The sequence below is a fragment of the Myotis nattereri genome (genome assembly GCF_964212035.1).
Source record: "Myotis nattereri genome assembly, chromosome: 3".
In the NCBI taxonomy this organism is placed as follows: Eukaryota; Metazoa; Chordata; class Mammalia; order Chiroptera; family Vespertilionidae; genus Myotis; species Myotis nattereri.
Genome location: NC_138077.1, coordinates 101236132 through 101262062, shown reverse-complemented (window position 1 = coordinate 101262062; position 25931 = coordinate 101236132). Strand labels below are relative to the sequence as shown.

The 25931-nt window shown below is 40.8% G+C and overlaps 1 pseudogene across 1 annotated transcript; it reads right to left on the bottom strand.

Moving 5' to 3' along the window:
- Nucleotides 1-7075: 7075 nt before the first annotated feature.
- LOC308515194 (small ribosomal subunit protein eS1-like) lies at nt 7076-7864 on the bottom strand (annotated as a pseudogene). Its single transcript has one exon. The product of its transcript is annotated as a small ribosomal subunit protein eS1-like (transcript).
- Between the last annotated feature and the right edge of the window lie 18067 nt (nt 7865-25931).

Sequence of the window (25931 nt, the reverse complement as noted above, 5' to 3'; positions counted from 1 at the left end):
CATATTGATTGACTTATGATCAACTATTTTTTAGGTATTTCTCTGTGTGTAAGTAATTAATACACACACACACACGCACACACACACACACACTCACACTAGAGGCCCAGTGCATGAAATTTGTGCACTAGTAGGGTCCCTAGCAGCTGCCGGCTGGGGCCTCCCTCCCTTTCCCCAGCCAGCCCTGCCGCCTGGTCAGATTCCTGGATGACCTCCAGGTTGAGGTGACAATGTGCATACTATGCTCTTATTATATAGGATATATAATCACAGTTTATTTTTAGATAATATTATATGGCTTCTCTATTTTTTGACAGTACTGCCATTCCTCCATACTCTTTTTTTTTTTTAAACATATTTTATTGATTTTTTACAGAGAGGAAGGGAGAGAGATAGAGAGCTAGAAACATCGATGAGAGAGAAACATCGATCAGCTGCCTCCTGCACATCCCCCACTGGGGAGGTGCCCGCAACCCAGGCACATGCCCTTGACCGGAATCGAACCCGGGACCCTTCAGTCCGCAGGCCGACGCTCTATCCACTGAGCCAAACAGGTTTTGGCCCTCCATACTCTTCCTGATGCTGTTTGTGTCACAATTACCCTGCCATATCAACGTGTTGTTTTTATTTTCACTTTGAACCATTAATTATATTTTTTTGTGGAGTACAGTATACTATATTGATGGTATGTGACAACATAGGGCTCTCTAAGCCATTCCCCTTCTTTAGGGAGTCTGAGATGGAAACTGGTTTGAGGCTTGGAAATTCTGTGTGTTAGAAGACCGAGTTGGGGCATGGATTCCCCAACTGCTGGAGACCTCTCTCTGCCTCCCTTGCTAATGCGGAAACTGATGGTCCAGTAAATTCTTACTACTTGTAGACCGTCTGGACTGTAAGATACACCACCCTGTTTTATAATCCAATTCATCATCATATCAGGAAGTAAGTTTGACAAAGTAGTCACTGAGGACAATGGCAGCCTCAGCATCAAAGTTAGAAGAGTAAGTGTCATTGTTAAAGTCATAGGAGACATGCTGGTTCTCAGTGTAGCCTAGGGCACCCTTGAGAAGGCTCTCTGACACATGCTTTACCACCTTCTTGATGACATCATTCTTTCTCCAGATGGTAGGTAAGATCAATGACCATCACATTGGAGGTGGAGACACAGAAAGCCATGCCAGCAAACTTCCCAATAAACTTAGATATGACCTTGCCCACAATGTTGGCAGCTTCATTAGGTGCAGGAATAATGTTTTGAGTAGTCCCATGCTGTCATGCAAGTTTTCCAGATGGACCATCCACAGTCTTCTGTCAGTGATGACATGGACTATGGTGCATCCATGATGTCAAAGTCATCTTGGATGACTTCTGTCAGGAGGGCAAAGCAGGTGGTGGTACAGGAGGCACTGCTAACAATTTTGAGGATGTTGTCATACTTCTAATGGTTCAGAGAACTGTATTGAGGTTGGGAACACCAAAAATATGTGGACATTGGAAGTGCAGAGATGATGACCCTTTTGACTTCACCCTTCAAGTAGGCTCAAGGCCCAGTGGATTCCATAACATGTTCAGTACTAGCATCATTCTATTTGGTATGGGGACCATCTTCTGGAAAACAGAGATGGTCTTCCCATTGTTGACAAGTTTCGGGTTCTCAGCTTTGACTATGCCATTGAAGTTGCCATGTGTTAAATCACACTGGAACATGGAAACCATGTAGTTTATGTAATGAAGACGTAATTAATGATGACAGTCTCCTCTTTATTGGAATTAAAAGCAGCTTGTGGCATCTGGGATCCCAATATGGAAAAATCTGTTTACTTTGACCTTAAATATCAGGTCTTAGAAATGTGCTGACATTGTATGATAACATGTGGCTATTTGTGGAACAAGAAAGAGCAAAAGGACAATTATCTTTTAAGTAACTTAAAGATGAGAACAATTTTCTTTTATATTTACTAATATATTTCCCATTTTGATGCTCTTCATTCCTTTGTATAGATTCAAGTCTCCATCCAATATAATTTTCCTGTGCCCCAAATTTTTCTTTATTATTTCCTCTAGTGCAGACATACTAGTGAAAAATATTTGCAGCGTTATCTTTGTATCTGGAATCTTTCTTGAAGGGTGTTTATGCTGTGGCCCCAGACTTTTATTCAGCAGAGAGTGATGTGCCACTGCACAGTTTGAGATGAGGCTAGCTGTTGAGGCACTTCCAGCAGACCTCTAGGCTCTCAATAGAGCTGCAGGTCTCCTGGTCATGGCACTGGATCTGCAGAAGGATTTGTTTCAATTCAAGGCTTGACAAGAAAAGAGAACAGTTGTTCTCCACAGATTGCTAGATAAATACTAGATACAAATATTACTAACAAGTGCTAATGATTTACTTGAAATAGGTCAACAGAAATTTGTAGTGTCATTCAAATATTGATTTCTTTTTCTAGCAAGATCTTTTTGAACATTAATTATGGCTTAATTTTAATTCCTGGGAAAGAATTGATTGGAATAGGTTTGCTTTCTATGTAGGTCTGTGTTGATGTTCATGTTTTTTCTCTTGAAAATGCCCATTCTTTTAAAATATTATGTCAGAAGTAGGCAGCCATTGCTATTATCTTAATGATTTTGACCCAAGTACCAGAGTGATTTGTCATTTGTCTGAAGCTTTATTCTATTTTAATTTAACTTTAGATATGTGAATGTAATGCTTTATTTCTAGATAATTTTATAATTGAGTTTGAAATAAAAAGAAGTTTTCCACCTCTAAAGACCCATAAGATGTTTCATACACGGGAACACCATAATTTTGTAATGTCAGGTTAACAGCCAGAGCTTATGTTATATAGAAATGCAATTAGTGAATTACCTTTTGTCAGTATATTTTTTGCATTATAAATGGGAACTCATGAATAATGATGTCATTTTTCTTGATTCTGTGATAGAAGTTTTGTCTATTATATTTTGAAGCTAATTACAATCAGAAAGTCAGTTGGGTAGACATTGGTTGATCTGGCTTTGTTATATAATGGTTGTGTGACTTTTGCAAGATATTAAATATATAAACCTCAGTTCTCTTTCTGTAATATTGGGATAATGATAGTATTTAGTTCATATGATTAGTATGACTTTAATGAGGTAATGTATGTAAACCACTTAGTACAACATATGCTACATTTTGACTCAATAAATGTCAAGGATAATTATAATTAGCTTTTATGTTCAGTAAAAGAAATATAAGAAATTAAATAAAATTTATAATCTCAATTGTATGGATCTTTCAGGAAGCATGGGGTATAAGAGATAAACAGTTGAATGGATAAATGCTAATGGTTTTCTAATTTAATGGAAAGTATTAGTAACTAACAGAATACATATGGTTTCTTGAGAAACTTTTTTGCTGTAAATTGGCACTGATAGTACAATGCAATAAGTCTACTGGGCTTTCTATGAGGAGATTTTGCTTTATCATGGCTCTGTCACTTCTTATCACCCAATTTTTGCAGCTAGACTTATTATTCTCTCTTACCTTAAATGGGGGATAAACCTCTTCTGTAACCCCATGACAGCAGGGAGACAATTTCTAATGGATGGCCTGGAAGGACCACTGGAAGCCATGCATAGAGGAGGCTACACTCCTGACATAAGTAACTTAATGCCACCTGATATGGACTGAATTATATCCACCCAGAATTCGTTTGTTGAAGTCATAATCCCTGGTTCTTTAGAATGTGACTATATTTGGAAATAGGGACTTTAAAATGGTAATTAATGTTAAATGAGGTTGTTGGGGGTGGGGGGGGGGCGCTAATCAAGTATGACTGATGTCCTGGTTAGAAGAGATTAGAACACAGACACACACAGAGGGGAGACCATATGAAGACACTGGGGGGAGATGGCCATCTACAAGCCAAGGAGAGAGGCCTTCAGATATTACTAAGCTTGCCAACATCTTGATCTTGGATTTTTGCTCTCCAGAACTCCGTGTAAATAAATTCCTGTTTAAATCACCGAGTCTGTGGTACTTTGTTACAGCAGCCCTAGCAAACTAATATAGCACTGGTTACCTTTGCTTCAAGTTTCCAGGTTAGCTTGGGGACTTGAGCTCCTTCCTGCTTAATGGAAAGATATAAGCTCCTTTCTGCTTAATAGAAAGAATTCAATGTCCACCAAGTGAAACATGGCTGAACAGAAGTCACATTTTAAAGACTGTTTTCATTTTAGTGCTGCAGTTTGACAATAAATCCACTAAGTCCACTAAGATATGACAATGGGGCTACCTGCGGCTCTTTCCTGAACTTTGTGAGCTAAGTTTCATTTACATAGAAAGATTTCTCTGAAGGAGGAGAACAAAGAAAAGAGGCAGGTACCTCTTTCTAGTCTCTAGAGATTGACATATGAATGTTAGGTGCTGCTGTCTAGCCTACAAGGAAAGTGAGTGCCCCCAAGACAAATGTACTAAAGTAGTGATTGCCTTTAGAAAGCCAAAGGAATAGCCCAGCTATTCTGAATATTACCAAACCTTACTAGTGAAGACCTTATGTTCTGAATAATAAATTGCCATTTAGTTCTGCTGTCAAAAACAGTAGGTTCATTGCAAAATGTGGGATGACTGTAACAACATTTTAAGTCAACACCTAGTATTTGTTTGCTGTTGTTAGCATAACAATCACTACAAACTTAACAGGTTAAACAACACCCATTCATTAGCTCAGAGTCCATGAAGTCAGAATCTGGGCATAGTGTGGCACAGCTAGTTCTCTCAGCCTGGCACCTTTCACAGCCTGATATCAAGGTGTCAGCTGGCCTGGACTCCTACCTGGAGGCTTTGGGGAAAATCTGCTTCCAAGCTCACTGGTTCCAGTTTCTTGCAGTTGAAGGACTGATGTCCTGATGTCTTTGGGGACTGAAAATGAACAAAAGAGACTTAAATCAGAATAGAGTTGGGAAGCTACAAAAGGAGAGCTTTCACGCGTGTGCCACTCATTGGAATTTGCAGACCCCAGCGGGAAGACGATAAAGTCAGTGAAAAAGGTTACTTTTTCTTTTCCTCAATGATATCACAGGGATCTCTAAGTCTCTCTTCTGATCTGTTTTCTTTAGTATAGCTCCAGTGAATCTGCTCGCTTCTTAGAACCCAGATGGCAAAAGCAGGAAAATAAATTCCTCAATACCTCCAGCATTCTATGTGGAGTCCTTTGAAGTCCAGGAAATCTGACTCTCAAATACAGAGTGGGGTAAAAAGTAGGTTTACAGTTGTGAGTATGTGTATGAAACACAGAATTTATTTTTGTATTATTATTTATTAACTATTGTATTATTTTCAATGCAAACAACTATAAACCAACTTTTGCACCCTTCTCCTCCCATCAATTTCCCCTGAGCATGCCTGTTCAGAAGGAAAGAGCATCTAAGGCCATGGAGAGGGCAAATGGGTTTTGTACATTGAGGTTGTTAAGAAATCTCTAGTGTCTACATGCAGTTATAACACTTAAAATTTTTATATATGTATTTTGAGTTAAAAAAATGAAAATGTTTTATAACATGAGTTTGTGGCAAGAATAGACCTTGGCCCTGACTGGTTTTGCTCAGTGGATAGAGCATCAGCCTGCGGATTCAAGGGTCCCAGGTTAGATTCTGGTCAAGGGCATGTACCTTGGTTGCGGGCACATCCCCAGTAGGGAGTGTGCAGGAGGTAGCTGATTGATGTTTCTCTCTCATCGATGTTTCTAACTCTCTATCCCTCTACCTTCCTCTCTGTAAAAAATCAATAAAATATATTTTTTTTAAAAAAAGAATAGACCTTGGAGGAATGCCAAAAATTATTGTGTAGCCTAGCCAATGGCTGAGGCTCTGGTTTCCTGGGACATTTCATGACAGAAGAGGCAGATAGGTCTATTTCCTGCATAGATTAGGTCATTTTTATGTAATAGTGACAATGAATTTGGAACAAATGAACAAAATTGCCAGGTGGTAAACCCTAGGTTTACCTCAGGTCCTAATGACTCTTGGATTCTGAAATAACAAAACCAAAAATTTTCCTTCACATTTAGCAAGTTTGTTGTTGCTTTTTGTTTTGCTTTTGGTTAAAGATGCTTCCTTGAGAGTTCAGAAGCTCAAAGCGTGGCCAAAGTCACAGTGAGTCTTATCCCATAAGAAGCCAGAGCAAATACCTGCTTGATGCTACTCTATATTTTCTTCCTTAAGTTACAAACTGCTACCATGGATCTTGGAACTAGACAACACTCATATACCATATTTTGAGAGTAAGTGGCTTATCTATCAATAGGGATAAATTTGCATGTCTACAAACATATTTCGAAGTGTGGCAGCATGTGGGTCTGTGAGGTAAAATAGAAGGGCCCAAAATAGGTATTGAAGTCCTGCCTGCTAGGTTTATGATTCATTGCTTTGTTGTATCTTTTTTCATTTTAAGAAATGTTTTTCTTTTATTGACCCTCTCTAAAACATCCAGATAACTACTGTTAGGTTAGGTGGCTCAGGAGGCGGCACAAGAAATAGAGAGTCCAGTGAATCAGAAAAGAAAGGAAAGGAAAAGGTTTATTTCTGCGTCCCCGGGAGACTCACGTACCCCAAGGACAGGCCACGTGGATTCATGCCAACAGGGAGGGGGCGCTTTTTTTATACTGCGGTTGGGTGAGGGGCGGGGACATGAGCAGAGGTATTCAGTTGAGGAAGTTTCAGCTGCAGGGAGGTCAGCCAGGTATTCAGGAATGAGTCAGTATCTGTGTGGGGGTCGTTGTGGATTCAGGGAGAAGCCTGTATTTGTGTCTGGCATGCTGATCTGTTAGAAATGCCAGGGGAAGTCCATTATCTCGTCACATGTCTGCATGTATCCGATCCTGGGCTCTCTCCGACCTAACAACTACAGCTTAAAATAATCACTATCATTTCTCAGCTACTTAGGTAAATAGATAAAATCCACATAACAGGACAGAAAAGTTCACATTATTATCAATTCAGAACATAATTCACCAAGCTGTAAGATTATTTTTTAAATAATCAGAAATAAAATATCACAAATAAGATTTTTTATTTGTCACCATTAAATGTCTGAATTTTAAACAGATTCTTGGACTGGGGGCTCATACCCATCAGCCCGTTCAGCTTTAGCACCTGTCTCATCCCCAGTAGCTTTTCCAGAACTGCTACCTTCACCAGCTCCATGAGTTCTCCCAATTCAAACTTGGGCTTCTTCAGCATTTTTACTTTTCTAACAAAGACAGCATGGAGCAGACAAATGGATTGGCAAGCCTTTTCTATGTCCTTTCTAATGCTGTCTGGTATCAATTTATTGACCACTTCTTTCAAGTCATTTGTCCTCACCTCTCGGTCATGATTTCCATCATCTTCTTCCGGATTTGGTGGACCTGCTGATGCTGAGCATAAGAGGTCTTCTGAACCTGATTGTTGCACTTTTTAGTAAAATCAACACAGAACAGACAAAGCAAATAACCACTGGTAGCCTTGACATCAACATGAGCTTCAATCATGGTCTCCACTTCTTGACCATGGAACACATTTTGTCATGGGTAAGATCCATGGCATGGAAATTAATCAGGCAGTTTTTGCCCTGAACAGCCAAAATTAGGCTGTAATTAGGTTGAATTTTCTAAATGCAACTCTATCATTCTGCAGATCAGCTAGGCTCAGTTCAAAAACATGATCCTTCAGATGCAATTTTGGTTCCTTGAGTTCTGGTGACTAGTGTTTTTACAATATTTCTTATATTGAACATAGCTGGTGCTTTCACGTTATACCAATCTTTCTTAGAAAGTGGATCAACCACTTTCTTTTTGGCTCCCTTTTTGCTGCCTTTCATAAGGTGCTTGTTCTTGCCCACTGCCATGGTGCTGCTCAGAGAGCCAAAAGGGCCTCTTTGTTGTATCATTGATGTGGCACAGTTCCTGGTTACATCAGAAGTCCATACCAGTTTGAAGGAAGTTATGGTTGGGCAGAAAGGAGAGCTCTTTTTAGACTGATTTAACCTTTAAGTGATGTTGGAAGAGAAGGAGAAAGTGAATGGAGGAAATAAAATATGCTATAGGGAATATTCTGCAGAGAAATATAGCAATATTTTTTCAGCAGTTTTATGAGATATAACAACTGGTACTAAAAGCCAGAAATATTGTGTAACGTGCATGTGATGTACACTTTAAATCACTATGAAGAAAGGTTATGAATGGATTGTGAGTCTGGGTGTATCTACCTCCAAAGCCCATTCTATACCTTCATTAAAATCTGACTGGATATGCCACCTGGGTGACTTTTGCAAAAGTACAGTGTTTTCATATGTAAAATGATATACCATCTCAAAAGCTTTTTCTCCTAGTAAGTCTGACGACATGATAGCATTCCCAAGAAATTAAACAGATTTCACAAGGACATTGACAAAATCTTCCTCACCTCTTTCAGGCCAAGAAGTAATTCCCCCCAACTTTGGAAAAACATTCACACCCATTTAACTTCAGTTTATGCAAAGTCCTTTGGTTGTAAATAAATTAGATGTTTCAACAAGGTTATTTCTTTTAGAAATAGATAGAATAACAAATAACAGAATAATTGGTACCAGGAATAACTTTGATGGTTTTACTCATTTTAGATTGACTAATTTATTTTCACCCCTCAGGAGGAGTAAGGAACATTGAGCTGGCCCTAATTAAAGTCCTGTCATGTGTCATAGTAATTTTGACCTTCACTGAAGTCTCCACTCCAGTTACAAGTCTCTAATTGATTTGGCCTGTGCCCACCTTTCCAGGTCACCTCTACCTCTCAGACGAAGGCACAATGACCCTCTTGCTGTTATTTGAATGCTCCAGTCTCCATTGCCCTAGGACAGGGGTGGGCAAACTTTTTGACTCGAGGGCCACAATGGGTTCTTAAACTGGACCGGAGCGCCGGAACAAAAGCATGGATGGAGTGTTTGTGTGAACTAATATAAATTCAAAGTAAACATCATTACATAAAAGGGTATGGTCTTTTTTTTCAATAGTTTTATTCATTTCAAATGGGCCGGATCCGGCCCACGGGCCGTAGTTTGCCCACGGCTGGGCTAGAGTGATGCTGAATTAATGGGAGACAAGCAAGCTCAGTGGCAGACAAGGAAGGCTGGCTGGAGTCCTATCATCATGCTAATCCTTTATAATAAAGAGCTAATATATAAATGGTCATCACGCCCCTCATCACGGTCCTGGGAGCCAATGGCTGTGCCTGTACCTGCTGCTTAGGAGAGAGACAAGCCACCTGCCCTGCAGTCCCGGGCACCAGCGGCTGCACCTGCGCCTGTGGCCCGGGAGAGGGACAAGCCGCATGCCCTGCGGTCCTGGGTGCCTGTGTCTGTGGCATGGGTGAAGCCGTCTGCCCACAGTCCCCTGTGACTGCGGCTGGCCCAGGCAAAGCTGGCCCGGATCCTGAGTGTCTGTAGCCAGCCAGAGAGAGGGAAACCCGGGTCCTGGGTGCCTGCAACTGGCTGGAGGAGGGAATCCTGGGTCCCAGGTGCAGGGCGAGGTAGAGGCAGTTCGGGGCAATCAGGCAGGCAGGCAGAGGTGGTTAGGGGTGATCAGGCAGGCAGGCAGAGGGGTTAGGGGTGATTAGGCAGGCAGGCAGGCTGGCGAGTAGTTAAGAGCCAGCGGTTCCGGATTGCAAGAGGCAGTTGGACATCCCCCGAGGAGTCCCAGATTGGAGAGGATGCAGGCTGGGCTGAGGGATCCCCGCTCCATGCACGAATTTCATGCATTATGCCTCTAGTATAATATAATCCTATATAATACAAGGCTAATATGCAAATAGTCCGAACAGCAGAACAACTGGAACAACCGAACAACTGGTCACTATGATGTGCACTGACCACCAGGGGGCATGTGTGGAACATGGTGTGCGTCAGCTGTGGTGGGATGGTGGAACAGGTTAGTGAGAGCATCAAACCAAGGCAGGGCTCCAGTCACTGTCATCGGGGCGGACCTCTGGTGGTTACTGAAAATTCTTTGCTCCTGCGCACGGTGGTCCTGCCCGGCTCTCGCACCTGCTGCCGGTGCCGTCCCTGCTCCCACTCTCTGCTGGTGCCTGGTGCCAGTCCAGATCACTCAGTGCCATCAGCAGGTGTGAGCAGCAGCTGGCAGCCCTGATCGCCCCTGAGGGCTTCTTCACCTCCCTCTGTCCCTGAGGGGCAATTGGGGCAGCAGCCACCATTTGTACCCGCTGACGGCTCCGGCCCTGCTTGCACCCACTGCTGGTGCTGGTCCCAATCGCTCCACGCTGTCAGAAGGTGCAAGTGGGGCCGGCACCATCAGCACATGGAGCAGCAACAGCAGGAGCAGGGTTGCCAGCAGACAGGGGACCGGGGGCTATAGCAGGAGGGGCTGGGCAGGGGTTGATGGTGCAGGGGTTGCTGTGAAGAGGCTGCTCAGTCATGATCTAACTTTCCCAGCCCCCTTCCATCTACATGGGACCATATGACTTCATTCTGTTCTGTGGAATATGGATAAAGTGAAGTATACCACCCTCAGAATTGGTGCACACCATCTACTGGATTCTTTTTCTATTTGTTGGCTGGATGAAACCCTCCTGGGTGACTTTAGAAGCCAAATAATGAAAAAAAAACTAGAGTCTCTACAAAGATTGGTCCCAGAAACACTTCCACCTCCACTCTCACACCACACTACCATCACCACCGCCAACTGGACCTTATGTGAGATAGAAACCACAGAACGTTATCCACAGAGCTTTTCTATTACTGCAGCTAATAATATTTTTCTCTATGCTACTCTGTGGCAACAAGTACCATCTCCTTAGCACATGCTGCTGGTGGACATTTAAGTGAGAATGTCTGTAGGCACTTGAGAATGTAGATAAGGAATTCAGAAGGGTCTGCATATTCAGAATATTCGGGTCATTAGTACATAGGTAGGAGTTGAAAGTACGGATGTAGAAAGAATGTTCAAGGGCAAATGGGTAAAATGAGAAAGGAAGGTAGCAGTTGTAGAATGAGTAGGAATCTTGGGGAATGTAAGGACGCAGGTGGAGAAAGAAGTAGCAGCAAAAAGTGTGGTCAAGAGAATAAACTGCATTCCCTCCTAGAATTCATGAGAATTCAAAGGAAGAATACTATGTCAAAGGTTGAGATTAAATAATGTTTCACTAGAATATAGAGAATAAAAGTAATCTGGCTGTGTAGTGAGGCATAAAAATGATAGTGAAAGTAAAAACAGAATCTGCAGCTGGTTCTAGAACTGGAGCAATAAGCGGGGGAGACACATGCCTTCGAGGTCAGCAAAATGCAGATGCATTTTAAGTAGGAGGATGAGTTAAACATATTTGTAAGCTGAAACAAGCCAATGAGAGAAGATATATTGAAGATAAAAAAGGAGGTGAACATTAAAAAGGCCTTGAAGGAGACAGGATAGAATGGAAAATCAATGAGGAGAGAAATATATCTGTCTTGTTTAACACTGTGTCCCCAGGTTTAGAGTATCCTGACACTAGAAGGCACTTGAAAAACGTTTATTGAAGGAACACAGCAAGAAGAAAGAAAAGAAGGGAGAGAAAAATGAAATAAAGAATATTGACAAAGGTGTTATCTTTAGAAGAAAGGCAAGGCATCCTCCAGGTCAGAGGGAAGAAGGAAAACTGAGGAAGGTGTGGATAATATAGGAGATGTGATTTATGACTAATGGTTACTATTATCTCTGTGAAATAAGAAGCTGGGCCTTCTGTTAAGAAAGAGTGGATGAGTCCAGTTAAGTGATTTAAGGAAGAATGGTAACGGTTTGTAACAGCTACTGGCATGAATAAATATGGTTATTTATCTGTGATGAAAATACTGGACAATCCTAACAATACACGAATTGTGAGAATTTATTCATTTGAGGTGGTTTAAAGAAAGATTTTTAGATCAGAAGCCACTGGACCACTAGATACATTTAATCTTCGATAAGGTTAGGGTTTAAACTTAAAACCCAAACCTATTTTTTGTAGATTATTCAGAACAAAGTTGACTACCTGTTCTTATATTATGCAATCTCAGATATTCCTGAATCTTTCTCCATGAAATTTAAGGTTCTGTCTCAATGTTATATTGGTAGTTGTATCATTGTACAATGAGGACTTTGTCATGTGGGTAAAATTATGGAAATTGTCCTTAATTCTCTGATCCAGCTAATAAGTTTTGCTGTCCTTAATGAAACAAAGAAACAAACAAAAACACCAATAACAATGAGTAAATAAATTCTATGTGAATACTTAAATAAATTTAATAGACTGAGACTGATTCAGATATGTAGATCCATAATGTTGAACATCATGAAGATATAGAAGTCAGAAAAGCTATAAAAGAACTGTTTGCTTAGTATGTTAATATATTGTCAAGGCATGTACTTTTGTTTAATTACCCTTTCCCACTGAATCTGTATAACCTTGAATCATTTTTCCATCATTCATTCAAATAAATACATTTTATTGAACACCTACAGAGCACTGGGGACACAGTGAAGATCAGAATGGCAGGGTTTCCTGACCTTATGGAGATAAATAAATGAATATTTTTTATCAGCCTAACCTTGAGCTCTTTTAATGTTTTTTCCCATGAACCACAGACTCCTGTCTCTTCACTATTTTATTGAGTCAGTGGTGAATTGGACTTACCAGTTATTTGCCCATATCTCATTTTGTTATGATCATATGGGAAAAGTCGAAATGTGAGCAAGTCACAATTTTATTTGGTTGGAAGATTCTACTAATGTCAAAGTTGAATATTTTATGTTGTGTGAAATGTTCTATGAGAGAAGTGGACAGCGGAACTCATGTTTGGTGGGCCAGTAGCAACATTTTAAAATATGAAGAAACACATTTGACTTTATAAGTATAATGATCTGCAGTGTACATACACTTTTTAGGTTACTATCCATTGGCCTACTAGGGCAATTTAGAGGTAATGCAATGAATGTCATCAATCTGTAGAAGTCTTTGATTATCACTGTGTTATGCTTTATATTGTGGTGAGTTTTCTCTCTGAGGACAGAAGTTCCTTCAGTAGATAAAATATGAATCTTAGTTTTAAGCACATACAACTCCCCACTCACACAAATATGGAGTGATTCTGGAATTTCATGCTTCTGTTGGGAATTGAATGTTTTAATTTATAATTTTATATAGTCTTATTAGAGAGTTGGAAGTTGAAATTTTGAAATCTTTATTTTCAGTTAGTATGTGATGATCAATATTTCCTACTGTAAATAACCACATTTACCAAGGTGATTCAATTTATAATGGTTACTTTTTGTTTTTGAACAGTATATAAATAAAAAGTAAATTATAAATTAAAATGTTATATCACATCCATAAATAAAGTAAGGAAGTTTTTGTTGAATGTTACAAAATATTTTTTAATTATGGTTAAAAAAAACCCAGATAATGACATCTACCCTATTTACACAATTTTAAGTGTACAACACAATATCATTTACTATAATCACAATGTTGCACAGTAGGTCTCTAGAACTTTTCCATCTTGCATGACTGAAACTCTAAACCTAATGAACAACAGTTCCCCATTTTCTCCTCTCACCAGCCCCTTGCAACCAACATTCTACTTTCTGTTTTGTGAATTTGACTATTTTAGGTTAGTCATGTAAGTGACTCCATTTCATATACAGCCATGCACCACATAACAGTTTCAGGCAATGATGGGCCACATGTACTATGATGGTCCCATAAGATTAAAATGGAGCTGAAAAACTACCATGGCTTAGTGGTAGTGTAGCCATTAGAATACCATAGCACAATGCATTGCAATTTCCCACAGTGTACAGTTCAGTACAGGCTTGTAGCAATAGACGATGTCATCCAGTATTGATGTGTAGTAGGCTGAACCATGTAGATTTGTGTGAGTGCACTCTATGATGTTTTCACAATGACAAAATGCACAATGACAAAATCGGCTAATGACACATTTCTTAGAACAAATCCACATCACTAAGTTATGCATTGCTGTAAGTGCAATAATGTATTATTTGCCTTCCTGTGACTGGCTTAATTCAATTAGCATAATATCCTTAATATTCATCCATTTTGTTGCATGTAAAAGGACGTCCTTCTATTATGTGGCTGAATAATATTCCACTGTTTATTTATATCACATATTCTTTATGCATTCATCTGTCAGTATATATTTAGGTTGTTTCCATGTTTTGGCTATTGTGAATAATGCTGCAATAAACATGGGGGTAAAATTTTTTGGATAAATATTCAGAAGTGGGATTACTGAATCATATGATAGTCCTATTTTTAATTTTTTGAGGGACTGTTTTTCATAGTGCTCACTATTTTACATTCCCACTCATAATACATTTTGGATATTAACCCCTTATCACAGATATGGATTGCAAATATATTTTCCCATTCTGTAGCTTATCTTTTCACTCTATTGATTGTTTCCTTTTCTGTGTAGAAGCTTTTCAGTTTGATGTAGTTCCATTTGTTTATTTTTGTTTTTGTCACCTATACTTTTGGTGTCATATCCATGATATCATTGCCAAGACCAATATTATGAAATTTTTCCTTATGTTTTATTCTAGGACTTTTATAGTTTCAAGTATTATATTTAAGTCTTTAATTCACTTTGAGGTGATTTTTTTATATAGTGTAAATATAAGAGTTCCATTGGTCTATGTGCCTATTTTTTTTCACTCGTACCATACTATTTTAATTATCATAGCTTTGGAGTGCAGTTTAAAATGAGGAATGTGATGCTTCCAGCTGTTTTCTTTTTCTCAAAATTCCTGCTCTGATTGGTTTGGCTCAGTGGATAGAGCGTCGGCCTGGGGACTGAACGGTCCCGGGTTTGATTTCAGTCAAGGGCATGTACCTTGGTTGCGGGCACATCCCCAGTAGGGGGTGTGCAGGAGGCAGCTAATTGATGTTTCTCTCTCATCAATGTTTCTGACTCTCTATTCCTCTCCCTTCCTCTCTGTAAAAAATCAATAAAATATGGTAATTAAAAAAAAATCCTTTGGTTATACAAGGTCTTTTGTGGTTTCATACAAATTTTAAGATTTTTTTTTTATTTCTTTTTTTTTTTTATTGCTTAAAGTATTACAAAGGGTATTACATATGTGTCCATTTTATCACCCCGCCCTAGACAGTCCCCTAGCCTCCCCTATCCCCCAGTGTCTTATGTCCATTGGTTATGCTTATATGCATGCATACAAGTCCTTTAGTTGATCTCTTACCCCCCTACCTCCTGCCCCCCAACCCTCCCCTGCCTTCCTGCTGCAGTTTGACAATCTGTTTGAGGCTGCTCTGCCTCTGTATCTATTATTGTTCAAAAGTTTATAATGGTCTCTATTATCCATGAATGAGTGAGATCATGTGGTATTTTTCCTTCATTGACTGGCTTATTTCACTTAGCATAATGCTCTCCAGTTCCATCCATGACGTTGCAAATGGTAAGAGTTCCTTCCTTTTTACAGCAGCATAGTATTCCATCGTGTAGATGTACCACAGTTTTCTAATCCATTCATCTACTGATGGGCACGTAGGCTGTTTCCAGATCTTAGCTATGGTGAATTGTGCTGCTATGAACATAGGGGTGCATATATCCTTTCTGATTGGTGTTTCTGGTTTCTTGCGATATATTCCTAGAAGTGGGATCACAGGGTCAAATGGGAGTTCCATTTTCAGTTTTTTAAGGAAACTCCATACTGTCTTCCATAGTGGCTGCACCAGTCTGCATTCCCACCAGCAGTGCACAAGTGATCCTTTTTCTCCACATCCTCTCCAGCACTTGTCGTTTGTTGATTTGTTGATGATAGCCAGTCTGACAGGTGTGAGATGATACCTCATTGTTGTTTTGATTTGCATCTCTCGGATGATTAGTGACTTTGAGCATGTTTTCATATGTCTCTTGGCTTTCTGAATGTCCTCTTTTGAAAGGTGTCTATTTAGGTCCTTTGCCCACTTTTTGATTGGATTGTTTATCTTCCTTTTGTTGAGTTGTATGAGTTCCCTATAAATTTTGGAGATTAGGCCCTTATCAGATATGACATTGGCAAATATGTTTTCCCACACAGTGGGTTTTCTTGTTGTTTTGTTGATGGTTTCTTTTGCTGTGCAGAAGCTTTTTATTTTGATGAAGTCCCATTTGTTTATTTTCTCTTTAGTTTCAAGTGCCCTAGGAGCTGTGTCAGTGAAGAAATTGCTTCGGCATATGTCTGAGATTTTGTTGCCTTTGGATTCTTCTAGAATTTTTATGGTTTCCTGTCGTACATTTAATTCCTTTATCCATTTTGAGTTTATTTTTGTGTATGGTGTAAGTTGGTGGTCTAGTTTCATTTTCTTGCATATATCTGTCCAATTTTCCCAACACCATTTATTGAAGAGACTATCTTGGCTCCATTGTATGTTCTTGCCTCCTTTGTCAAATATTAATTGAGCATATTGGTTCGGGCCGATTTCTGGGCTCTCTATTCTATTCCATTGATCTATATGCCTATTCTTGTGCCAGTACCAGGCAGTTTTGAGAACAGTGGCTTTGTAATACAACTTGATATCTGGTATTGAGATCCCACCCACTTTGTTCTTTTTCAGGATTGCTGCAGCTATTCGGGGTCTTTTTTTATTCCAGATGAATTTTTGGAGAGTTCGTTCTAGATCTCTGAAGTATGCCGTTGGTATTTTAATGGGAAGTGCGTTGAATTTATAGATTGCTTTGGGTAGTATGGACATTTTAATGATGTTGATTCTACCAATCCAGGAACACGGTATGTTCTTCCATCTGTTTATGTCTTCCTCTATATCTTTTTTCAAAGTCCTGTAGTTTTCTGAGTAGAGGTCTTTTACCTCTTTAGTTAAGTTGATTCCTAGGTAGCTTAATTTTTTTGGTGCAATGGTAAACGGGATTGCTTTTATAATCTCTCTTTCTGAAAGTTCACTACTGGTGTATAGAAATGCCTCAGATTTCTTGGGGTTAATTTTGTATCCTGCTACATTGCCAAATTCATGTATTAAGTCTAGTAGCTTTTGGATGGAGTCTCTGGGGTTTTGTATGTATAATATCATGTCGTCTGCAAATAAGGACAGTTTTACTTCCTCTTTTCCAATTTGGATGCCTTTTATTTCTTCTTCTTGCCGAATTGCAATGGCTAACACTTCCAGTACTATGTTGAACAGGAGTGGTGAGAGGGGGCATCCCTGTCTTGTTCCTGTTCTTAGGGGAAATGGTGTTAGTTTTTGCCCATTGAGTATGATGTTGGCTGTGGGCCTGTCATATATGGCTTTTATTATGTTGAGGTATGATCCTTCTACTCCCACCTTGCTGAGAGTTTTTATCAAAAATGGGTGTTGAATTTTGTCAAATGCTTTTTCTGCATCAATTGATATGACCATGTGGTTTTTTTCTTTCAGTTTGTTTATGTGATGTATCACGTTTATTGATTTGCGGATATTGTACCATCCTTGCATCCCTGAGATAAATCCTACTTGGTCATGGTGTAGGATCTTTCTGATGTACTGCTGGATCCGATTTGCTAAGATTTTGTTGAGGATTTTGGCATCTATGTTCATGAGGGATATTGGCCTGTAATTCTCTTTCATTGTGTTGTCTTTACCTGGTTTTGGTATTAGGGTGATGCTGGCTTCATAGAATGAGCTTGGAAGTGTTCCTTCCTCTTGAATTTTTTGTAGTAGTCTGAGGAGGATAGGTTTTAGTTCTTCCTTGAATGTTTGGTAAAACTCCTCTGTGAAGCCGTCTGGTCCTGGGCTTTTGTTTGATGGAAGCTTTTTGATGACTGCTTCAATTTCTTCCATAGTTATTGGCCTGTTGAGATTTTTAGATTCTTCCTGATTGAGTTTTGGAATGTTGTATTTTTCTAGGAATTTGTCCATTTCCTCCAGGTTGTCTAGTTTGTTGGAGTAGAGCAGTCCATAGTATTTTTTAATGATCATTTGTATTTCTGTGGGGTCTGTTGTTATTTCGCCTCTATCGTTTCTGATTTTGTTTATTTGGGTCCTCTCTCTTTGCTTCTTGGTGAGTCTGGCTAGAGGTTTGTCAATCTTGTTTATCCTTTCAAAGAACCAGCTCTTGGTTTCATTGATTTTCTGTATTGTTTTTTTGGTCTCTATGTCATTTATTTCTGCTCTAATCTTTATTATTTCCTTCCTTCTGCTCACTCTGGGGTTTTCTTGTTGCTCTCTTTCTAATTCTTTGAGTTGTAGAGTTAGATGATTTACTACCATGTTTTCTTGTTTTTTGAGATAGGCCTGTAGAGCTATAAACTTCCCTCTCAAGACTGCTTTCATTGTGTCCCATAGGTTTTGGATTGTTGTGTTTTCATTGTCATTAGTTTCCAGAATGTTTTTAATTTCTTCTTTGATCTCATTGGTAACCCAATCAATATTTAATAGCATGCTATTCAGCTTCCAGGTGTTTGAGTATTTTTGGTTGTTTTTATTGTAGTTTATTTCTAATATTATGCCATCGTGGTCTGTGAAGATGCTTTTTATGATTTCAATCTTCTTGAATTTGGGGATACTTTGCTTGTGACCCAATATATGGTCTATTTTTGAATATGTCTTATGAGCATTTGAGTAGAATGTATATTCCCTGGCTTTGGGGTGGAGTGTTCTGAAGATGTCTATTAAGTCCATCTGATCTAGTGAGTCATTTAGGATTGCTGTATCTTTGCTGATTGTTTGTCTAGAGGGCTTATCCAGTGCTGTCAGTGGTGTATTAAAGTCCCCTACTATGATTGTATTGTTGTCGATCTCTCCTTTGATATCTTCCAGGAGTTTTTTTATGAATTTGGGTGCTCCTGCATTGGGTGCATATATGTTTACCAGAGTTATATCTTCTTGTTGTATTGATCCCTTTAGTATTATGAAGTGGCCTTCCTTATCTCTTGTTATGGCCTTCACTTTGAGGTCTATTTTGTCCGATATAAGTATTGCTACCCCAGCTTTCTTTTCCTTTCCATTTGCCTGAAAGATATTTTTCCATCCTTTCACTTTCAGTCTGTGTGAGTCCCTTCTAATGAGGTGGGTTTCTTGTAGACAGCAGATGTATGGGTCATGTTTTTTTATCCATTCAGCCACTCGATGTCTTTTGTTTGGAGCATTTAGTCCATTTACGTTTAAAGTTATTATTGAAAGGTACTTGTTTGTAGCCATTTCTGTTTTTGTGTGGCTGTTTTCTTTCTGAGCTTTTTATTTCTTATTTTTATACCAGTCCCTTTAGCATTCCTTGCATTGCTGGCTTGGTGGTGATAAACTCCCTTAGCCTTTTTTTGTCTGTGAAGCTTCTTATTTCCCCTTCAAGTTTGAATGATAGCCTTGCTGGATAGAGTATTCTTGGATTCAGTCCTTTGCTTTGCATCACTTTGTAAATTTCAGTCCATTCTTTTCTGGCCTGATGTGTTTCTGTTGAGAAATCATTTGACAATCTAATGGGAGAGCCCTTGTATGTAACTTTCCGTCTTTCTCTTGCAGCCTGTAAGATTCTCTCTTTGTCCTGAACATTTGCCATGGTAATTATGATGTGTCTTGGTGTGGGTCTTTTCGGGTTCACCTTGTTTGGGACTCTCTGGGCATGTGTGACTTTTTTCTTCCCCACCTCAGGGAAGTTTTCTGATATTATTTCTTCTAATAGGTTTTCTAATCCTTGTTCATCCTTTTGTTGTTCTGGTACTCCTATTATTCGTATGTTGTTTCGTTTCATGTTGTCCCAAAGCTCCCTTAGGCTCTCCTCCTGTCTTTTAATTTTTTTCTCCAATTGCAGTACATTTTGGGTGTGTTTTGCTTCCTTGTCTTCTAATTCACTAATTCGGTCCTCCGCTTCTCCTAGTCTACTGTTGATACTTTCAATGGAGTTTTTCATTGCAGCTATATCACTCTTCATTTCTTCTTGGGTCTTACTTAAGTTGTTGATTTTTTCATCTGTTTCTTCTAGCTTCTTCCATATGTTATCGATTTTTTCATCTGTTTCGTCTTGCTTCTTGCAGAGGTTGTCGATTTTTTCCTCCATCCGGTTTATGCACTCTAGGACCCTTATTCTGAATTCTTTTTCTGTCATGTTGCATGCCTCTGTATTACTTAGCTGCTTTTCTGGAGAGTCCTCCTTCTCTTTCCTTTGGGGGTTTCTTTGTCTACCCATGTTTGATCTCACTGACATATCTAGACGTTGAGTCGTTCAGTGGTTGCTCCCTTGGTGGCAGTGACTCCTTGATCTGTGGTTGCTCTTCGGGCGGTTGCGGTAGCAGCTGCTCTTCAGTTGGTAGCAGCACCTCTGGTGGGTTCTGTTCACAGCTGTGGTGGCTCTTCTGGCTGGTGGGCGAGGTTTCACGTACAGCTGCTGTTCCTCGGCAGAGGGTGTGTTGCTCAGGAGGTTGCTGTTGCTTGGACCTGCTGCGTTGATTTAAAGGCACAAAATACAACACAACAAGGCACCACGTACCAGGCACTATACACAAATATATTCACGATATTAATAACCCCAAATAAAGGTGATCACCCGAATTAAGAGAATTAGGGAACAAGGAAGAAGAAAGAGAAAAAGATAAAAGAGAAAAAGAAAAGAAAAGTAGGGACCAAAAAAAAAAGGAGTGCAAAAATGAAATTTGGAAAAAGAAGGGGGGAAAATAAAAGCGAGAAAAGAAAAGAAAAAAAAAAAAGAGCGAAAAGAGAGAATGAAGTGGAAGAGGGGAAGAGACTTTTTATATGAGGAGAATACTCCTATAGAACAGCCATTAATCCCAACAAATTCCAGCAACAGCTCCCTGGAGATGAATGCAAACTAGAAACAACCAATAATATAACGATGAAAATAGAATGGAGAACACTAATCCCAAAATAAAATAAAGAGAAAATAAAATGGCACTTTAAAAAATGGTAAAACGGTAGCAGTAGTAATACTGGTTAAAAATAAGAAGGTAGTAATTAAAAGGGTAAAATCAGGTGATGGAAAAAGAAGAAAAAAAAAAAAGAAAAGAAAAAAAAAAGAAGAAAAAAAAAAAGAAAAAAATTGGTTTCTTAGTTAAAAGGTGGAAAAAAAAAATTGCAGTAGTGAAGGTCCCTTGGTTCTTCTATTCTTCAGTGTGGCTCGCCTTAGACCTGCCAGGTATTCAGGAGAGTGTTGAATTTCCCTGCGATACACTGTTCCTCTGTGTTGTAAACCACAGTCCTTATTTTAAAGCAGACCGCTTTTGTTTCCCAGACTGCCTTATTTTGTGTTTAGCAAAGAGTCAGTTTGTGGGTCAGCCTCTGGGTGGCAGTGTTTTGGGGTTGGCCTCTGAGGCTGTAGGGCCTTTCTGTCCAGTGGAAGTTCACTGCCCAGAGCTGGCTGCGTAATAGTTAGTTACCAGCGCTGTGTTGTTGCTGGGATTGAAAATCCCTCTATAGGCCAGACCCTGTTAACTCCCAGGGACTGATCAGGTTATTTTAATCCTTGATCTTGTACAGGGTGGAATCTGGGTGTGGCTGTGCTCCTTGCCTGGGGGCTGGGGGGAGGAGTCTCACTCTCCGGAGAGAATGGCTGCCCCAGTCCTGTGCTCAGGGGTGTCTCAGCACTCAATTCGCTGCCACCTCTCCCGGCTCCCCCTCTCTCCTCAGTCTCTCCCCAGATTCCACTCCTCCGCACACTCTCCCTCTCTTCAGCACAGGTGAGTGTCTGTATCCGAAATGTCCCATGAACAGGATTCAGTGAAAACAATCAAACAAACGCAGGCCGCGGAAACGGGGAAGGCTTGGTTTCTGTAAGCTTCTTCTCTTACCGGGACTGCATGGTCTGGTCAGCTCTTCAGGCTGCCCCCTTTAGGCTCAGTCCTCTGTGATCACAGCACTGAGCTCTCAATTCCCCTGGCGGCGCCAGGAATCCCGCGGTTCTCCTTTCCCCCGTCAGGGGCTGTGCCTGTCCCAAGGGACGCGGCTGCCGCGTGGTCTCCCTCCGACTCTCTGGGTTCAGAGGTCTGGCAAACTTTCCTGCCCAAATCCCTGGTTTTTTTTTTACCTTTCCTGGGGAGTTCTGCTCTTCTCGGCTGCAAACCGTCTCACCAGCTGAGCAATTTCGCCAATTCGGTGTGGATGTTACTAGTTTCAGCTGCTGACTCCATTTGCTCCGGGACAGGACCTGGGACGCGTCTGCCTATATCGCCGCCATCTTCCGTCCTCCCAAATTTTAAGATTTTTATTCCATGAAAAATGCCATTAGAATTTTGATAAAGATTGCATTTAATCTATAGATGGTTTTGGATAATATGGTGATTTAACAATATTAATCTTTTGATTTATGAACATGAGACATGTTTTTGTGTCTTTTTCATTAAAATCTTACTTTCATTAAAATCTTGTTGTTTTCATTATACAGATCTTTTACTTCATCAGTGAAATTTATTCCTAAGCATTTTATTGTTTTTGATGCTATTATGAATGGGATATTTTTAAAAATACATTTTTAAAAATATATTTTTATTGATTTCAGAGAAGAAGGGAGAGAGAGAGAGAAAGATCGAAACATCAATGATGAGAATCATTGATCAACTGCCTCATCCATGACCCTATTGGGGATTGAACCTGCAACTCTGGCATGTGCCCTGACCAGGAACAGAACTGTGACATCCTAGTTCGTAGGTCAATGCTCAATCACTGAAACACACCAATCAGTCAGGGATGATATTTTTTTATTTTTCTTCAGAAGTTTTATTGTTAGTGTATGGAAATGCCTCTGATTTATGTATTTTGATTTTATATTCTACAACTTTACTGAATTTGTTTAGTTTCAACAATATTTTTTGGTTGGGTACTTAGGATTTTCTATACCTAAGGCTGTCTATAAATAATGACAATTTTACTTCCTCATTTCCTATATAGATGCCTTTTATTTATGTTGCCTAGTTCCTCTAGCTAGGACTTCTAGTACTATGTTGAATAAGAGTGGTGAGATTTGGCACCCTTGTTTTGTTCCTGATCTTAGAGGAAAAGCTTTCAGTCTTCTACCATTGTATATGATCTTTGCTGTGAGTTTGTCATATATGGCCTTTATTATGTTGAGGTATGCTCCTTCTATATTCATTTTGTTTTGTATAGTTATATTTGATAGTTTGTCTTTTAACCTGTACACCAAATTAAAACTGATTTACACACCACCACTACAGTATTATAGTGTTCTCTATTTGTTGATACATTTACCCTTGCCGGCAATCTTCATACTTTTGCATTGCTATTCAGCAGCCTTTTATTTCAATTTGAAAGGCTCTCTTTACCATTTCTTGTAAGGCAGATCTAGTGGCGTTGAATTGCTTCAGCTTTTATTTGTCTGAGAATGTCTTTATCTCTTCTTCATTTCTAAGAAGAGCTTTGCCAGTATTCTTGATTGGCAGTTTTTTAAAGCTCTTTATATGCATTGTATAACTAACTATAACAACTATAACTATAACTATAAAACTAGAACTAACTACAACTACAACTACAACTACAACTAACTATAACCATAACTAAACTTAGCAAGGCCCTTCAGGCCTTGCCAATTTTCTGCTGAGAAATTTACTTATAGTTTTATGTAGGTTCTCGTGCATGAGTCCATTTTCTCTTGTTGCTTGCAAAATTATGTTAGTCTTTAACTTGCGACAGTTTAATTAAAATATATCTCTGATTGGACATCTTTGGATTTATTCTAGTTGAAATTTGTCAGTCCTCCAAGTGAGGTGAAACAGAAGCCAGTTCTCCAGGCAGGTCTCCAAAAAAGGCAGAACTTTGGAGGCATGCTCCACTCTTAGCTTCTCCCCGAGGGAATAGTCACAGATTGAGGCATTCTCTCCTGGCACTGAGTTGTGCTGATTTGGTAGAGAGGTTGATGCAGGTGAAGTGAAGTTGCTCTTCTTACTTGTTTTGGTGCTGCTGTTCTCAACTATGGCACTGCAGGTTCTTAACTGGCTTCAGAAGGTCTCATAAAATTATTTTGTTATACCATATACCATTGTTAAGTCAGTGTTTCTGTGGATAAACAAGGGCTTGGTCATCTTGTGACATCACTCCCATTACAAATTATCTACACTAATAAAAGACAAAGATGCTAATTGATCGTACCTTCGCTACGCCCAACCCACACCCACCAGCCAATCAGAGCGACTATATGCAAATTAACCCAAACAAGATGGCGGCTGGCAGCCACGGAGCTGGAGTAAGCAGGAGGCTTGGTTGCCCTGGTGATGGAGGCAGCCAAGCTTCCCGCCTGCTCTGGCCAGCTGTGGCCTCCGCTTAAGGCAACAAAATTTCAATTATAGAAGCTAAATAAGCCCCAGATACCTCCTTCTAGCCAGCCTCTACTGGGAGCTTGGGTGATTGGGGGCTGTGGCCAGCCTTCAAACAGCCATTAGCCCCTCACCCAGGATGGCCACACACTCATGGGGTGTGGGTCCCTGCTGGGGGACTTGGCAAGTCTGCAAACAGCCATCATCCCCACACCCAGGCTGGCTAGGCACCCCAGTGGTATCTTCACCCTGATCTGGGACACCATTCAGGGCAAACCAGCCAGTCCTCACCCATGCACCGGGCCTCTATCCTATATAATAAAAGGGTAATATGCAAATTGACCCTAACAGCAGAGCAACTGGGAATCACTGGTCACTATGACACTCACAGACCACCAGGGGGCAGATGCTCAATGCAGGAGCTGCCCCCTGGTGGTCAGTGTGCTCTCACAGGGGGAGCTCTGCTCAGACACAAGCCAGGCTGACGGCTACCAGTACAGTGGTGGTGGTGGGAGCCTCTCCCGCCTCCTCAGCAGTGCTAAGGATGTCCAACTGCAGCTAGGCCTGCTCTCCGCTGGCAAGTGGACACACCCTGAGGGCTCCCGGGCTGCCAGAGGGTTGTCTGACTGCCAGCTTAGGCCCAATCCCCCGGGGAGTGGGTCTAAGCCAGCAGGTGGTCATTCCCAGAGGGGTCCTAGACTGTGAGAAGGCACAGGCCGGGCTGGGGGACCCTCCAGAGTGCAGAAATTTTTTGTACTGGCCTCTAGTTTAATCTAATAAAAGAGAAACATGCAGATTGACCATAACTTTCCTATGCCCCAAGCCATGCCAACCAGCCAATCAGAGCTACTATATGCAAATTAACCCAAAAAATATGGTGGCCGGCAGCCACGGGGCTGGAGCAAACAAGAGGCTTGGTTGTCCCGGTGATGGAGGAAGCCAAGCTTCCAGCCTGACCTGGCTGGCTGTGACCTCTGCTAAAGACACAAAGTTTCAATTATAGAAGATAATTAAATCCCAGATACCTGCTTCCAGCCAGCCTCCACTGGGAGCTTGGGTGGCTGGGGGCTGTGGCCAGCCTGCAAAATAGCCATCAGCCGCTCACCCAGGCTGGCCAGGCACCCCAGCAGGGACCCCGACCCTGAAGGGGCTGTGGCCAGCCTGCAAACAGCCATCAGCCCCTCACCCAGGATGGCCACACCCTCATGGGGTGAGGGTCCCTGCTGGGGGGCTTGGCCAGCCTTCAAACAGCCATCAGCCCCTCACCCAGCCTGGCCAGGCACCGCAGCAGGAACCCCCACCCTGAAGGGCGTGTGGCCAGTCTGAAAATGGCCCTCAGCCCCTCACCCAGGCTGGCCAGGCACCCCAGCGGGACCCCCATCCTCATCCAGGACACTTTCAGGGCAAACCAGCCAGCCCCCACCCATGCACCAGGTATATAATAAAAGGGTAATATGCAATTTAACCCTAACATCAGAACGACTGTTAATCACTGGTCACTATGACACACACTGACCACCAGGGGGCAGACGCTTAATGCAGGAGCTGCCCCCTAGTGGTCTGTATGCTCCCACAAGGGGAGCTCTGCTCAGCCACAAGCCAGGCTGCCAGCTGCCAGCACAGCAGTGATGACGGGAGCCTCTCCCGCCTCCTCAGCAGCGCTAAGGATGTCTGACTGCAGCTTAG